Below are 16,950 nucleotides of genomic sequence, written 5' to 3' on the forward strand. Positions count from 1 at the left end.
GGGCTGTGCTGGAAAGGGCTCAGGTTAAACACAGAAAATACAAGCTTGTGCAAGAAGATGAGGCTAATAACTAGTTATTGTTTTTAAAAAAGGTCACTGTCCACTATAAAACCATGGCAATTCAAAATCAATGAGATAAACACAAGGGTTCTGATTGTTTGTTTAGTAAAGTTCTTTTAGATGTAAATGGGTCCTCAAAAATGATTCCTGGGAGCTTTCCAGTTTTACAAGGCTGCACTAAATTTGTAAGTAAGCATTTCAATATCAGTGCAGAGGAGTAATTTGGATTTCAGTTTGAGAAGAGGTCCAGAGGGGAAAAAAATGCAGATGCTCCATCATGGTTTCCTATGAACTTCTTTAGTTTATGTTAGGCGTATCTAACCACAAGTCATTTCTAGCACGTCATCTTTTATAACAAAATCAGCATTAAACTACCTAGGGTGCCGTTTTCAGGAAATACTGTCTGAAGTTGTTTTGAAACCTATTGAGGGTATTTTCTAAAACACAATGAAAAATAGAAGTTCCATGTTCTACATAATTATTCACCATAATGAATCTGTAATTGGTTTTAGTGGGAAAATGACTTTGCATATTACAGCAGTGTGAGAGAGAAAAAGCGAACTCATAAGATGTTTTTGTTAGAGATTGTAAATCTTCAGATTTTCAAAATGCGAATTTAAAAGGTAGTTAAATAAAAACTGATTTGTGATAGCACTTTTCATTCCAGAATGGGAATTCTGTGTCCTGAATTGTCACGTGAAGATGGTTACTCCCCACTGTGAGCTCTTACATACTCCTATCACATCACATTAAATTGCCACATCCTGTCATGTCACATGAGATAGTTCATTATGTATTTTTGGTGGCTTTCACGGGATTTCTTCTATCTATTAAGGCAAGGGAAACCTTATCAATAACATATTCTGTGAGGAGTTTTGTGTGTGATGGAGTCTGAGTCCATAGAGGCCGTTGTGGCCTCTGGTCACAGAGGAAATGTTTGAGTGCTGCTCTCTGCTGAAAATGTTGCTGTGTTTGAATGGTTGCACAGGCTCTTTTCAGAACATCTGTGCAGGGCGTTTGTCACCTTCAGAAATAAGGAAAGACCAAATGACTTGTACAGCGCCTATGTGGCCTCAGTTGAGGTACGTGCACATCACTGCTCAGACAGTTCCACAGCGTGTCAGAGACAAACAGGCCAAGTGAGTTAGAAATCAGGTAGGTACCAACCTGCCTGATGCCACTTAGTCAAGTGCAGCCTCCACATGCTGAAAATACACCTTTTCCTCCTTCAAACCTTGTCCTCAAACAGAGTGTTATCTTCTCTCTGGAGAACAGCTCCAGTTCTTATCCCAAAACCCTGGACAAAGTGTTTACACAGCAGCCAAGTTGCAGTTTTCACCCTCTACAAATACTGTGATGTCCTTTTTTGGTCCTTGTTGTGTCTTCTTTATGTTTAAATTAGAAGCTCAAAAAATTACAAACATGCCTGTTTCAAAAGCAACCTTATCAAATTGTTCTCTTTTGTTCTCCTTCATCTTTTTTGTTTCTTTCCATCTTCACGTAGGGTGATGCTGGTTAATTAATAAGTCACATTTCCATTCCTTCTTTCTGCTTCTTCTATGCATCAATTTCCAAACCAAGCTGTATGAAAAATGCAACTGAGAAAGTTAATGCACTAAGCTCTTCTGAAAACACCTTTTTTCCTATAAAGCCTTCCTGTTCCTCAGTGCTTTGATGGCCTGTAATTACTATTAATGGTGATATATTTCTTTTGCAGCCAAAGGGCAGAGCAAACATATTTTAAGATGTCCCTAGCTGAGTGTGTGCTTTTAGCTGATCTTTTCAGGAGTGAAGAATCTGCTTCCATTGCCAGTGTGAGCACTGAAGTAATTCAAATAGCACAGAATTCCCTGCCTGCAGCTGTAGAAGTGAGGAACGATTCTAGGTTTTGGCTCTCTGTGTAACACTTTGAAAACTAATTATATTTATTACACAGTCCAGGGAGAAAAAAGAGTTTGTCGCTAATTTTGTGTTCTGCTTTCTTTTTCATGCAAGCCATCCTTTCATTTTCTTTGCTTACATAGAACAGATCCCCAAGCAAGGATCTCTTCTGCTGGCTGGCAGCTGTTCCTTATTATCTGAAGGCCAGCCACAGTTTTAGGAGAAGAAATACACAGAAGTTGTTCTCAGCCTTTGAGTTTCACAGTCCCAGCATAATAGGGAAGTAAGAAACCTCGGGAGTGACCCTCTTGCCTGTGAACTTCACCAGTTCGCCTGCAGCTGAGTTGCTGCTGAGTGAGGTGGTGGCATCCAGAAAGCCAGGCTGATGATCCTCTGTGAGTTGGCATCACATCTCTGCTCTCCAGTGCAAAGCTGTGTCAGCAGAGTGATGTTCACTATAGATGCATGTTTTGGGGCCCTAGGTACAAAATCACTTTAATCCAGGGGCACTACCACATCCTTGCTGCTTCCTTTTGAATCCCAGGCTCTTCAGAGGCATTTTCTCTTTTTTGGGGGAGTCTTTTGTCTTTTGTGCATGTGAGCAGGGAGCAGGAACACATTTGTCGCTTGTATGGAAAGTGATGATGTTTTCTTTATTTGATGGCACATTTTGGTTAGCAATCAATGAACTGGAAAAGGAATGGCACGTGCACTGGTAATTATTGCTTTCTACAGAAAGGGTTGAGTTCAGATCTCATCCATTATATCCTAACAGATATCCTATCCTATCCTATCCTATCCTAACATTATATCCATGTCCTCATGGTTTGGGTCCGACTTGCATGTCATTCTGGTTTGGATCTTCCAGCACTGCGGCTTGTCAGCAGTTGTCAGTGGGAGGTCTCTTGCTCTGGAGATCACCTTCCCAGCGCCTGGGATATTGGTCCTGTTTGGTCACTTATGGGGAAAACAGCACTTTTAGAACCCCTGAGTGCTTTATATGCTTGGGAACAGGGCTCAGGTCTCTCCCTTCTGGCATGATATTATTATTAGAAGGCTGAGAGGGGGTCTTATTTATGCTGATAAATATCTCCAAGGTGGGTGTCAAGAGGGTGGACCAGACTCTGTTCAGTGGTGCCCAATGACAGGGTGAGGGGCAACAGGCACAGACTGAAACACAGGAGGGTCCATCTGAACATGAGGAGAAACTTGTTTGCTGGGAGGTGCCAGAGCCTGGCCCAGGCTGCCCAGAGCGGGTGTGGAGGCTCCTTCTCTGAGACATTCAAACCCACCTGGACGTGACCCTGTGTGATCTGCTCTGTGACCCTGCGTTAGCAGGTGGGTTGGACTGGGTGATCTCTAGAGGTCCCTTCAACCCCAACCAGTCTGGGATTCTGTGATAATTTAAGCGGTGTGATCAGCACAGCTCTGTCGTAATGAGGCCATGTGTCACGTGGCTTGTTCTCCCAGAAAATACAGAAACCTTTGGGGATCCTAAGTGGTTTGACCTGGTCTTGCAGGTGGTTTCACCATGTGTGGGCAGCTCCATCAGTGTGACAATCCCATAATTATGTGGCTTGTCTTTCTGGAGCGTGTCAAGCCCTTCCAGTTCTTGAGTAGCGTGATCTGATACAGCCCGCACAGGCTGTGGAATGGCTTGGAGTTTTAAAAACACAGAGGTAAATTCAGGAACTCTTGAAGTCCGGCGAAAACGGGTTTTCCAAGAGTAAAAATAAATAATAACAGTTTATTTTCCCCCATAAGTAAGAGGGGGAGAGAAACTACACAATGTGGATGTGTGCTCTGTATATGGAAAAGGTAAATTTCTGGGTTGTATTTTCAACAAACAGAAGGCAGAAAAATAGCTCAAAGATTGTAACATGCTCAAGGCAAGGACTAGTTAGAGTAGTGAATCATGAAAGAATTGGTAAATATAATAATTAATCCAGCGGCAATCTTTTTGTTATGGTTCTGACGGGCTGGGTTTGGGCTTAAATGGCCAAAAGAAAGGCATAATAATGAAGTTTACTGACAGCACAAAGCTTGACGGTGACCAAATACAGAGAACAACCAGTCAGAGATGGGCTGAAATTTAACAGTGAAAAGCTGTGCTCTTGTAGCGAACGACAGGGGTTTCTGCTGCAAACTCATCAGCTCAAAATAACAAAGAGAAAGGCTTGAACAGACCGGCCGATCTCCGAGCAGCTGTGAGCCATCTGTGCGGTGGGGCCACGTAACGGCAAAGACGAGTTTAAGTCAGGTCAGAAGAGACGCGATCGGCAGAGACGGGGAAGGATTAATGCTGTTGTAGTGACGCTGCCGACAGCACGGCCTCCCCTGGCCGCTGCCGTCCCTCCCCGCGTGACAAGAGGGATGCGAAAGGCTCTGAAAGAGCTTCAGAAAAGTTCAGCGTCAGGAGCTGGCGTGAAACGGATCCAGCCGTACCACGCTGCATTCAAAGCCACGTCTCGTTGAATTATTTCAGGGTGAAGAACTGGAAATGGGGGCAGGTTGCCAATTTATTCAGATGTACAGTCATGGCTGGTCAGCAGCTTTCTAAAATTGCAACAGTCAGCTAAGACAGATTTTCTTCATGACCAAGCCACCTTTTTAATAGATTCAGTAAACAAAATATTGTCTGGTAACATTTCTCTCTATCCTAAGGCAGTAAATTATCCTTATGATACTGCTTTTAGATTCCTTCTACATTTTCTATTTTCTTTTCTTTAAAAACATGTTGATCACCCACATTACCTTTAGAAAAACTCAGGCCACCATTAACTTTTATCGGCGAATCTATGTTATAGATATTTACAGATATTTCTCAGGAAGTCTGAAGGCAATTTAAGTTCAAACATTTCAAACTTTCTTATCTGGACTGGTTAACTTTGTCACCTCTTTTTTTCCCCATGGGCGGTAACAGCTCACTGCTGGTTTGCTTTGCTTCTCTGCCCTATTTTGTGAAGCCCAGCTTTCTTCTCATCTAGATTTGAGAGTTGGCGATGCATTAGGAAGCCACAGAGATTATCGTACTTGCTGATACCCTCACGCAAGAGGAGAAGCAAATGGCAAGCAGTGACTCCTAGATCCCTTCAGCACTAAAACGAAGATGGATGCTTGTTCTGGCCTCCTCAAAATCTGTGGGCATGTCAAAAGTACATCACAGTTATGGTAGCAAGGCCAGTCCATGTCGGTTGTCGATAAATCTCACGCTCAAACCAACCGCAAAGCTGTTTTCCGCTGTTCATTTGTTTCGTTTTAGCTCTTGTGTATATAGCTCTTTTCATGTTTTCCAGGCAACAGGTTGCGAACAAACCATATAATCTGTGTGTGCTTTTGGAAAGGTTTTGCTCCACCCAGAACTGGGCTGAGCCTGATGGCAAACAGAGCTTTGCAGAGGAAAGATGTTGATTTGCTTTGCAGCTTTGCCCGGAGCTCAGCTGATCTTGCCTGTGTTTCAGAGCGCAGATTCAATAACGGGAATGAATGGCACGCCAGTCATCGGGGTCTATTCTTTTAGCACCATTAGCAGTTGCAGCACAAAAGGCAAATGAACAGAAAGAGGCATTCAGCTGGAGTTAGCTGAGTCTTAGTCTTTCGCCTAGAAAATCCTTCACTTCCCCATTGAAATCTGTGGTAACAAATTAAAAACTTTTGTCTGCTTGCCCTTCCAAACCAGCTCATGGCAGTAATGCTTTTAGCTTAGACAAAGGAAAAGGGAGTTGTAGGTTGGATTTACCATTCATTAAGGTAAATTCATTTACTCTTCTTTATACAGGCTTGAAAAGTGCTGCACGGTACAATAACGGTGCCTGCGGCGTGGGCCTAGAGAGAGAAATGATGCTAATGTGTCCCGCTGCAGGAACGCCTTTTGAGTTTTGTGCTGAAAACCAAAGAGCTATGAAAATCATCTTATTTTCTTTATGTGTGTATGAAGTATCCATTCAAACTCAAGAGAAGAATAAAGAAATAATCTAGAAAAGGCTTGGGTCCAGGCAGGCTTTTCTTTGCTGGTAGTGACGTGGTTGAGGAAAGGAATCTCGGACAGAAACAAGCTGTACATGGGCGAGTGCTGCTTGATAACCCGGTCAAACTCCAGCATTTTTCTTCTTGCTTTCTTTGGGGGATTATGAGGTCTGTCGTGGTTTTGCTGATGGCAGTGAGCTGCTCCGCTCAGAGAACCTGAAGTCAGAGTTTCCTAAGCCGTAGGGTCTCATTTTTCAGTCACTGCTTTTATAACTGGGGAATAGTGCTGTGCAGAACAGTTGTTCTTATTTCTTTCCGCTTTCTTGACATTTACCCTCATTAAATGTCTGTGTTTCCTTCACTCACGTCAGGACAAAATCTTTTCTTTTTGGCACATTTCCCTTGCTGGAATTCACTTTTGCATTTGATATGCCAGCGGTGCAGGGCTGCGTATTGATTTTGTAAGGCCTTTTACTTAAAATGCCAGGATGATTTTCCTTTGCTTCAGTGCTTGTCACTGGATCCCTGTTTGCTCAGGCACTGACTGCACTTCTTTAGATGTGGATGTGAAATGAGCCTTATTGAAATCTGGCTGGATCTGACCCGTAGCGTTAGTTGTACGGGGTGTTAGTACTGAAAACCATCATTTGGGAAGAGTCAATAGCTTCACTCCATGACACCATGTTCCACGTGTTCACTGCATTAACACCTTTGCCTTTGAGGGGCAGGAAATGTTCTTCAATAGACCCATAACCCGTGGCTGTCAAACAAATTCACTTGTGAACTCATTTTGTACAAAAGGGATTCTTATAACTGTTTATCCTACTGAAAGGAATTCCTTTATTTTTATGAAAAACAGCCACCTACAATTATCATTCAGTAATTTAAAATGCAGGTTGCTTTCCTTTCTGACATAGAAAATGTATGTCTACACACACAAAAAAGATATTTAATCATCATATGCTGCATTAACAGGATAGGAAAATTAATCCCATCCAATGTAAAAGTATAAATATTATTAGCTGAATCAAGATGAACGTGACATTCCTGGTGAGCGAGTCTATTTTTGGGAAATCATGGGGTTGGAATAAGGTTAAAATTAACAAAGGTGACACTTGGATCTTGTTGCTAACTGTAAAGCATTCCCTCTTCCACAAAAAGGTTGCAGCTTGCTCCTTTTGTAGAACTCCTGCTTTAGCTTCCCTATAATCTTGGCCTGAGACATTCCAGCTGAATTTTGAGGTCGAGGCAGATTGTCTCACCACAAACAGAGCAAGTTTACACAACAGTCTCGGTTGAACTGGTGCCCTCCCCGCATCACCCCTCAACTCCAAAACTGCCTTTCAACTTCTCGTAAGGTAAAATTCAGTCGGCTGTGCTGAGCCAAAGCTGTCGTTTATCTCATGGAAGATGTTAAAAGTGAATCTGCTTCCTCTGTTGTCAGTGTATTTTTATTACTACTCCGACTTAAGCAGACACAGAACAAAAGACTTGCGGTCTGTGTGTTTAAAGATCCCGCTCAGGCTTTTCTGGTCATACCAAAGCTGCTGATGGCAGCGTGAATATCCTGTTGTACATTCTGTAGATATTATAAATCTTCCTGCTAATGAACAAGTGTTTTCTTACGTGTTGTTTGTTTAATAAGGAGAACCAATATTTGCATTTGAAACTATTACAGTTTTAAGCCCCTATGTATTTTGCGCAAGAAAAACACACTTTGCAAAAGCTTTGATTATGCCACCCACGGCTGGAGATCTCCTCTTGGATAATTTGACACTGCTGATAGGGTTTTTTTAGCCAGATGAAAGCCTTCTGTGTTTGACTCCTGAGCATATTTTGGCATTTGGCTCCTGCAGCAGCTGTAAGCAAGTCAGAGTCCGGAAGCCCGTTAAAGTATGTGCGGTCTGAACAGGGGCTGATTTATTACCGAGAATAACTTTGAGCTGACACAGAAAGTCAGCGCTTCTTCTTGGCACAGGAAAGCCAGCTAATTCTTCCAAGACCTCAGAGCACGTTATTTTTCGCTGAAAAGAATCCTGGGCTGTTAAACACAAAGAGAACCTGTGAGAAGCCCTGCGGCACCGAGCGTGGCGCCAGGAAAGTCTCACTGCAGTTTTGTGCTCTGTATGCCTTGGTGGAGACGTATGGGACTCCACGTCTGACACGTGTGGCTGCTCCTGTATGAACTAGACACACTTGTGTCACCCAGGGAAGACAAATAGTCCTTTCTAAATACCCCTTTTCAAATTATTTAGAAGCAAATAAACAAAAATAGGTATTGAGACAGAAAGGAGATGTTAGGAGTCTGCAAAACTGCATCGTGCCCGTGTGCAACTCCCGTCTCTGAAGGGAGGAGGAAGGGATCTATTTGGAGGTATGGAGGTTTATGGGGGAGCCCAAAAATAGCTGAGGGCAGCCAGACGGTGATAACAGAGCCGGGACTGTCGCCCTTGTCCTTGAACTGAAGGCAAAGCAGGCCCACCCTGAAAAACACGTGGTCATGGCAAGAAGAAAGGTGACAGTTCCGAGCCACCTTTTTCAAGGAGAGGAGCTAAGGTTGAGCTGCATGAGAGGGAACATCGTGACTAGGAGACTGTCGAGGTTTGATTGCGGGGTGACAATAAAACCGTGGCAGATGTATTGTTAGCCCCCTTATCTCCCACTTTCCCCTTTAGCTCATCCCTCTCCCCGCTTCCCATTCAGGACAGGTGATCGGGAGGGAAAGAAGGACGGAGAGAAGAGAGTTGGAAAAGTTAAAAATATTTTACTAACGCTACTAATAAAATAGAGAAAATAATACAAAATATACAAAACCAATCCTGAAAGTCCCAGCAACTGCAGAGCCGGCACCCGAAGACCTGGACTGGACTCTCCAGCCAACCGGAGCTGGATTCAGTCTGTCACTGGCCTCAGTTTGCAGGGATAACTCACGAGGTCCTCTCCTAATGTCGGCCATAAGGAAAAAGGGACAAGATCCTCGTGATCTCCCACTTTTATATGAAGTATTCACGTGAATGGGATGTTATACTCTGTTGGTCAGTTTCTTGGTCACCTGTTTCTCGTTGCCCCTCTGGCGAGATGTCCATCCATGCTTATCAATAACCTCGCATTCCATTGCTGTGTTCACCAAAACATGGATCTGGCTTTCAGGAAAATGCAGCTGATAACAGGCTGTAGCTGACAAGTAAATTCACTAAAAGAGAAACTAATTTTTAACAAAATCAGGACAGAGACTTTGCAGGAGTGCCCGACCAGATGAGAATCCAGCCATCTTCCCAAATCAAGCATTTCAGGACAAACTACAGTTAAATAGATCCATCTCAGGGTGTCTTTGATCTCTCCAATGATAAAGAGCAGCTCTGCGGCACAGAGGAGGGTACCGAGGGTGGTGGGAGCTGCATCCTTGGAGCACGGCTGTGGTCTGAGCATCAGGTGGAGAAGGATACAGAGATCATCTCAGACAACATCTGAGAAAGGCTTCAAGTGGCAGCAAAAGGAAAGAGAAGGCATGTCGAGCTCCCAGGGAGGATTCCTATCCAGGGCAGAGAAGAGATGCAGTTTTATTTGTTCCTAGTTTGGAAGGAAATTTTTGCAACAGTGAACTTCACTTGAATTACAGCCCTTTGCTGCTCTCAGCCACGTTTCTATCAGAACAGTCCCCAGGACATGGAGATAATAAAGCTATTGACATCTTGGGATCAGTGGGTTTTAAAGTAAGCCAGATAAGTTCCTTTTTAGGGAATGAATCCAGTGCACCATTAACAGCAACAGCAGTGTCTCTGGTCTCAGTTACAGCCCTGGTGCTGTTCTCTCCCTTTTCCTTGTGGCTGGTTGCTGTTGCCCTACAAATTGTCACTTGTAACCCCAGACGGCAACTAGGACCACACAGCCACTCGCTCACTCCCTGCCACCCAAAGTGGGATGGGGAGAGTGTTAGAAAGAAAAACAACCTCATGAGTTGAGATACCAGCAGTTTAATAGGGCAGCAAAGGAAGATAAACCACTGATAGTAGTAATTATAATAATAATAGAACATACAAAACAAGTGATGCACAATGCAACCTGTAACAGCGGGGCCCAGCCCTCCTAGTTCCTTCAGCCAGGATTTCAGCACATCAGGCAGAAGACCTGTGGTTCTTCACTTGGGGCTTGAGCCTCGGGCCTTGGTGCAAGGGTGTTCGCACTTCATCAAGCTCCACCAGCAGGAGTGGGAAGCTGAGCAAGCACAAGGGGCAGCCTGTGTTCCTCCCACTGCAAAATCAGGGCGAAGATATGCAGTTTGGGGCCAACCTCACAGCAGGCGAAACCAAAACCTCTTCTTTCCTTGACTTGAGAAAGGGTTCAGCAACTAGAGGCAGGATTTGGCCCACAGGTGTTTTTGCAAATAGTAGGCAGCAGGTCCTACATAGAGAAAATGTTCTTTAATCAGCATCTTTTACTTTATTGCAATTAACTCCATTATGCTAATACAGTCTTACTGATTAAAGACCCTAAGCTTGCCTCTAATAGTCCTGAATTACTGCTAGGTTAACGAGATTTCAATTTCTAAACATCCCGTGCATGCCATCCAGATGGCATCTGTATTCATGTACATAGTGTATACGAATTATTCTTGCAACATTTACATCAAGCATCCTTCCTACATCAAAAACATCATGCTGCACTCAGTTAAAAAAAGCTTTCCCGTGTTTAAGTGCTCAATTTAATACTATTATTATTAGCCCTGTGTTATTGCTGCTATGTATTTAAGCAGGCGTCAAAGGACATGGTGTACAAGCTGAGCTCTGAGGGACGTGGGACAGTGGGCTCGCATTTATTCATCATGCACCATTTATCCTTATTGCACAAAGGGTGCACGGACTGCAGTGATGGTGAAGCACTGCAATCAAATGACAGCTGCGGAGGTAATTCCAGAAGCTCAGCGCAGCCTCGCAGCACCTTTCAGGAACAAACCCAGCCCTTGCCTGACTCAAGGGGCTTCCAATTTGATTTTGTTCCAGCCGTCTCATTTCAAATCAAGAGCAAAAAATGTTTGCGATGATTTATGATGTATTAAATGTTAAAAAGATTGTGGCTGTTATTAATGAAATTGAAGTCTTTCCTAGTTGTAAGTTACCATAAAATCGGATCTGAGCTAATGTAATTTAAAGGAAACATAGTACGCTGCAATCTAAGATACCAGCAAGAGGCCAAACGTGTTACGCATGCTCTTTTACAGTCCTCAAATATTAGTCCGATTTGCAGAACAAACACATTCAACCCTCCGCCCTTGTGCCGTGACCCGTGAATAATGCTGCTAATAGGATTGACACGTCTGGCCGGCGCCCCGGGACACAACTCCTGGGGAATTTGTTGGGAGCTGCTTAACTTCCTGCATTCTTCCCGCAAAACCTCTGCCATCGTCTCCTCCAAAAGGCACTTGCAGCCCAAGCAAGGGAGATCTGAGCCACATTGGTATCTGAACCACCTGTAGGACAAATGTGCTTTCCTGTTGCCTTTTCTTTCTTTAAGCGGTGGTGTAAATGACATTATTTTACACTGATAAGCTTTGTAGACAAAAGGGTAAGACTCTCTCGCATGCTTGGCACTAGCAGGGTGGTTATGTGGTTCTGAGTTTTATATGGTTTATACAGTTTTCTGGTTCTCTTAAACTAAAGTATGCATGCTCCCCTTGGATTTTGGTTGTAAATCTTCAAGTTACCAAAATTTGCCATCAAAATGAGAACCTTAGCATCAGCTTCTCTCCTCGCTTCCTCAATCCCCGTTGCCCTGACCCGTGGCATGACAGCATCAGCACTGGGAATGAAGCTCCTGTCCAAAGCAAGACTATTGCCCACACTTTATAAGAACAATAATAATATCTTTATTATTATTGTTGTTATTATTATTATTATTACAGCAAATGGAGACTTAACTTATAGACCTTATTCTAATTTGAGGAATAGAGCTCAGGTAGTGACACGGGACACAAATGACCAAGCAGCTTTAGGCAGGGCATTGGACATTAAAATAAATGATTACTACTAGACCCACTTAAAACAGGCTCGTGCTGATGTTAGTCTTCATCAGAGCTGCGTTCACTAGGAACAGGAATTAGTTTTTCAAATACAGATCTTTTTCTTGCTTTAGACTGGCTGCCCCTAGAGGGAAAACTATGAAAATGCAGTTTGAGAAAGAAACTCGTGCCCTCCCTGGGTGCCAGCACCACTAGAGGACGAAACCCCGAACAACGGCAATTCCCAAAAATCATCTGAGGTGAAGGATAAATACAGGGTGTGATCAGAAAAAGCCTCCAGGGTGGGACCCCGGGACTGAGCAGGACAGAGATCGGTCGCTCCATGACAGCAACATCTCTGGGCTCAGCAGAAAACCTCTTCCCAGCCTCTGCCTTGAGCGTTTCCTCCTGTGCTCCGGTGATTTTAGCAGCTGCTCTGAGGATGAACCTGCTGGCAAAGGGAACACAAGGAGCATCCGCAAGATAGTCTTTTCCTCTTTGGAAAGCTGAGAGCTAATGGGGCTCCCCAAGTCACCGCAAAGATGCAGCTGTGCAGCCGCTCTGGTGAAATCCCACCTTAGTGCTGCTGATTTCCCAAAGTTTTCTTCTTCTACCTCCTGCCCACAGCCTGGCTGAGGTAATTGGGTTTTAACCATTCTGTAATTAACAGCTTTTAGGCTGCAATAGAGCCCCGTGCTGATGGACCTGCCCGAGCACGCAGGCACTGTCTGTGGGGAGGAGGATGCTACGGTCCAGTCTCAGCCGAGCCCTGCTAGCGTGTGTGTTTATGGAAAAACACAATTTACCTTTTGGGGGTAAGCACAGGGTTTTACAAGGAAACAGGCAAACAGAACCATTATACACAATTAATGTTAGAAGTCATGGGGAAAAAAAAAAAAAAACAAAAAAAAGACTTTTTGAACGAGCAACACTAATGTTGTGGGCAAAATCAGGGGCTGCGGCATGTGAGGTGCAGTTTCAATAAGAGTTTCAAAGCAAATCAGGTCAAAACTCCTGCCACAGCCTGCAAGAGCACAGAGGCAACGGCCCGGTGGAGCTGCTGTCGGAATGCTGCTGGATCCGTCTCCTTGTGCCCCTCGCTACCCTCCTACGTGGTGCCCTCCGTCAGGCACGCTCCTTTGCGACTCAGCCATAGGGACAAAAATCTCATGTCAGCCTTAAAATCCTCCTGGCTAAAACAATTTGCTCCATAAACTGGCACTGGGGACTGTTGTGGTGAGGAACAATGCGCAACGACGTGGGAAAGCCTTGTGGGTTTGGACAAGCGTCATCGGGAGCAGGCGCTCGCTCCTTCAAAGAGGAGGCAGCACAGAGCGTCGGAGCCAAAGGTGATGGAGAAAAGGGGGTGAGGGATATGAAAATCCCAGAGATGTCGTTCTCAGGAAACATGCCTGAAAAGAAAACATCGTTTTCTCCTAAAAAGAGCAACAAACCCTGTTAGCAGCGATGGAAACGGCGGGGGGGGGGGAACCTGCTGTGGTTGTCATGGGCTGGGACGTGGGGTTCCCCTCGGGTCCTCTCTCAGTAACTGCTTCTCATCTCCTTTCAATTCTATTTTCTTCCTTCTTTCCTGCCTCTTTTTCATCTTTCTTTCTTCTATTTAAACAGAGTAATGTTTGCTATTGCCTTGCTGCTGGTAAGCATTTCTCCTTTTATTTCAAATTTTGATGGATTTTCCCCCAAAGACACATGCTGTTTTAATCAGGAGCACTCAGCCATTAAAACCAAATTAAATGTGTTTGCATATTTTTCTAATGATCTGAAATGAACAGGAGGAAAACTCTATGACGGGTTATGTATGAATGTAGGAGTAGTTACACTTATACAGTTATACACTTATACAGTCCTAAAATTACATTCGGCCCTTTGAAGGCAACCGCGAAGCTGATGTGGCCCCCAATGAAAATGAGTTTGACACCCCTGCTCTACAATCTTGCATTTATAATGCTGCTTGTCTGCAACAGATCACTGGGTGATATTGCTGCTGATCTGAGAAGATGATGCTATCTCACCATTAATCGCTTGCTTGAATAATAAAAATAGCTGAATTGGAATCTCCTGCCTCCTTTGGAAACGGAAATTTTGGTCTCTTTTACCATGTATATTGCAGCTTCTTAAAAGCATGGCGTGTGAATGTAATGTGCCCTTTGCTTGACTCAGTTCCCGATGTACTTAATTCTTATTTTTTGCTCTGCTGCCGCTGCTGTTGTCCTTCACACCAGCAGGGACGGTGACAGAGCCCCGTGGGACTGCGCGACGCGCTCTGCTAATTCGGAGCAATGAATGTTCCTACCATTCCTATTTTTAAGGCTTTTAAAAACGTCCCAGTCAGTGCAGCTCCATCTAACTTGAGGGCTAGCGTAAAGAATTAATGATGTCATATGGTGTCAAAATGATATCATGAAGGTATTGACTCGACAATGCCATTTAACGATAAACGCTATAATGGATAAAGCCACTAAATAACCGACGCGACCCACTGAAATGATGCAACCGACATAAATGTTGCCAGCCGATGTGATGTCTTAAATGCAATCAGTGAGTAAATGATGTCATAAATACAATCAGTGAGTAAACGATGTCATGTGGTATCAAGTGACGTCATTAGTGAAGTGACTGGGTAAATGGTCATGGCCATACTGACAGATGTACCTGCTGAGTGTGGTAAGATGAAGGCTATTGAAATTTTATTCAGGTCAGTTTAATATTAGTTTGTTAACGAAGTATTAGTGTGCTAATAGTAAATATACTACGTCTAAATAGAAACATATCTTCAAATTGAATATTGTTTATTACTTGTTGCTCAATACCTAATGCTTATTAATGACAATGATCTATTAGCATTTTACTGTTGATTCATTCATGCATACGTCAATTTTGATTAATTGATTAAACCAAACCACTGGCTGAGAAGTGGGTCGTCCTTCCTGCTCCTACAAAGGCACCTCTGTCCCACAGAAACCCCCCCAAAATGGTGGGGTTTTGGTGCCAGCACAATCCCTAGCGCAGCAGGAAAGGTTGTTTGCAGGAACACAAGTGGCTCAGCAGGATTAAGCCTGGGACAAGTATTTCTAAACCTCTCGGACGGCCCTTTGTCATTCCCAAAAGGGAGGTCAGGCTCCCCGGGAATCAATTTGCACAGCCTGCAGGTTCGTATTATTTGCCAGAAAATGCCCATACTAGGGGAACAACCCCAGAAAGGGGGAATTTATTATATGATCACCCCGGGAGAAATGTTAGCGACATTAATCCCATTATAGCATTAGTAAGATGGGATCACAAGAAATGATCGTCGGGGAGAAAACAGCGCCTTGCTGAAAAGCAGGAACCCCCACCTGCTTCCCTGCTTCCCCAGGAGAAACAAGGCAGGGGGTGGTGAGCTGGTCCAGTTTCAGCTTCTTAAACCTTTCCTGATGCGGCCACGCTCACGCAAGCCAGCCTTGCAAAGCTTTTGGAAGAATCAGGTTTTAAGCCTGGTCAACTTGGGAAAAAAACAGATCAGAGCGGCCGGTATTAAATCTATTCACAAATAAATCCCCCCCCGCCAAGGGATGGGAGAATTTAAGCTGTCAACACCTGGGTTGTCCCCAGACACAAATCCCCAAAAAAAGAATTGAATTAAGAACCAGATCGTGGCAACAAGAGCAAGGGGGAGAAAAGGACCTGCCTGAAAGGGTACAGGGTCATCTGGCATCTCTGAAAATTCCATGTTTAAGGCAGTATTTTGTTAGCTCAGGGGTTTACAAGGAGCTTTATGGGAGAAGATGAAGGAGTTCTGGCTCAGCTCTGGAGGACGCTGCTCCTGTCCGTTCCTCTGGAGAAAACCTCCTCTGCCCTAGTGACTAAAAGCTGGGTGACCCACCATGGCGCCTGCATTTCTCATTCATTTCCATGATGACTTCCAGCAGGGGTCAAGCAAAGAGTGGTGAAATAGTAGCCGATATGGTACCCAGACCCTGGTTTACTATTTGAGTGAAAAAGATGCATTTATATTTAGCCCATGAGTGCTGGGCACAGATAACCAGGTAGAAATAATTTGCCTGAGGGAAAAGTCAAGCGAAATCTCGCGCACCCTCTTCCACTTGCATTTCCCCTCTCGACTACTACACGGTTTGCACAGGGTGAAAGTGGTTGCCCGCATCCTGAGATTGAAAAAAGCCTCGTTCCCTCTTCATCAACACTGATGAAAAAGTTTAAAGAGCTGCAGGTCCTGGCAGATCGCAAATTGTAACTTTCACAATGGCTCTACATTTGAGTTTTATTACACAGAGAATTTTCCCTTTGAGTAGCTGAACTATATTGGAAGAACCTGCAGTATTTGGTAGTTCTTTACATCACTGTGTTTCACCTGTCTCTGTGCATACATTACTATTGATTCAAGTTGAATTTTGATTTTGCCTGGGTAATGTCTGCAATCGCTTGTTGATTAGGATAACCCATGGGATTTCTTTTCTTAGATTTCAGTATGTTTACATGCCAAGATCAGCAAAAACAGTCTCTTGCTCGACGTTACTGTGACATACGGGCACATCCAGTCCCTCCCTCGTGTGTTTTCATCCTCCCGGAGGACAAGTTTTAGTCAGACTTTGTTGGATTAAATAATACAAATAAAACAAAACAACTCCCTTTTTTTTTTTTTGGTATGCATTAACAAGGCACAATTTGTGAAGTGCAAGGTTTAAATAGGATGCAAGGCGTTAGCGTTCATGACACTAAATTTTACCCTCTTTCTACTTAGAGAACTTGCCCAGAGGGGACTCCTGCAGCAAACAATCACCTTTCCAGTATAATAGGCCCAGGCAGGATCCCTCAGCAAAGCCGATTTTATTAACGATTTTGCAAACCTGGGTGTTCTATATGAAGGCAGGCACATGGAACAGGGCAAAAGGCCCCTGTTTATACCACCCTAATCCCAGCCACAATTTCCCTCCCCTGTTCCCCACTGGTTGGTACTGCAGGGTTTACAGTGCCTGCCTCAGTTTACCTATCTCATTCCTCTAATTCTAACAACCTCCTCCCCTTATTGA

At 44.0% G+C, this 16,950-nt stretch overlaps 1 protein-coding gene across 6 annotated transcripts in view; it reads left to right on the top strand.

Annotated features, from left to right (window-relative positions):
• Positions 1–16,950, top strand: part of SGMS1 (sphingomyelin synthase 1) — a 114,470-nt gene that overhangs the window by 4,110 nt on the left and 93,410 nt on the right. The gene's annotated exons all lie outside the window — the stretch shown is intronic.

This window comes from Columba livia, chromosome 6, assembly GCF_036013475.1.
Source record: "Columba livia isolate bColLiv1 breed racing homer chromosome 6, bColLiv1.pat.W.v2, whole genome shotgun sequence".
In the NCBI taxonomy this organism is placed as follows: domain Eukaryota; kingdom Metazoa; phylum Chordata; class Aves; order Columbiformes; family Columbidae; genus Columba; species Columba livia.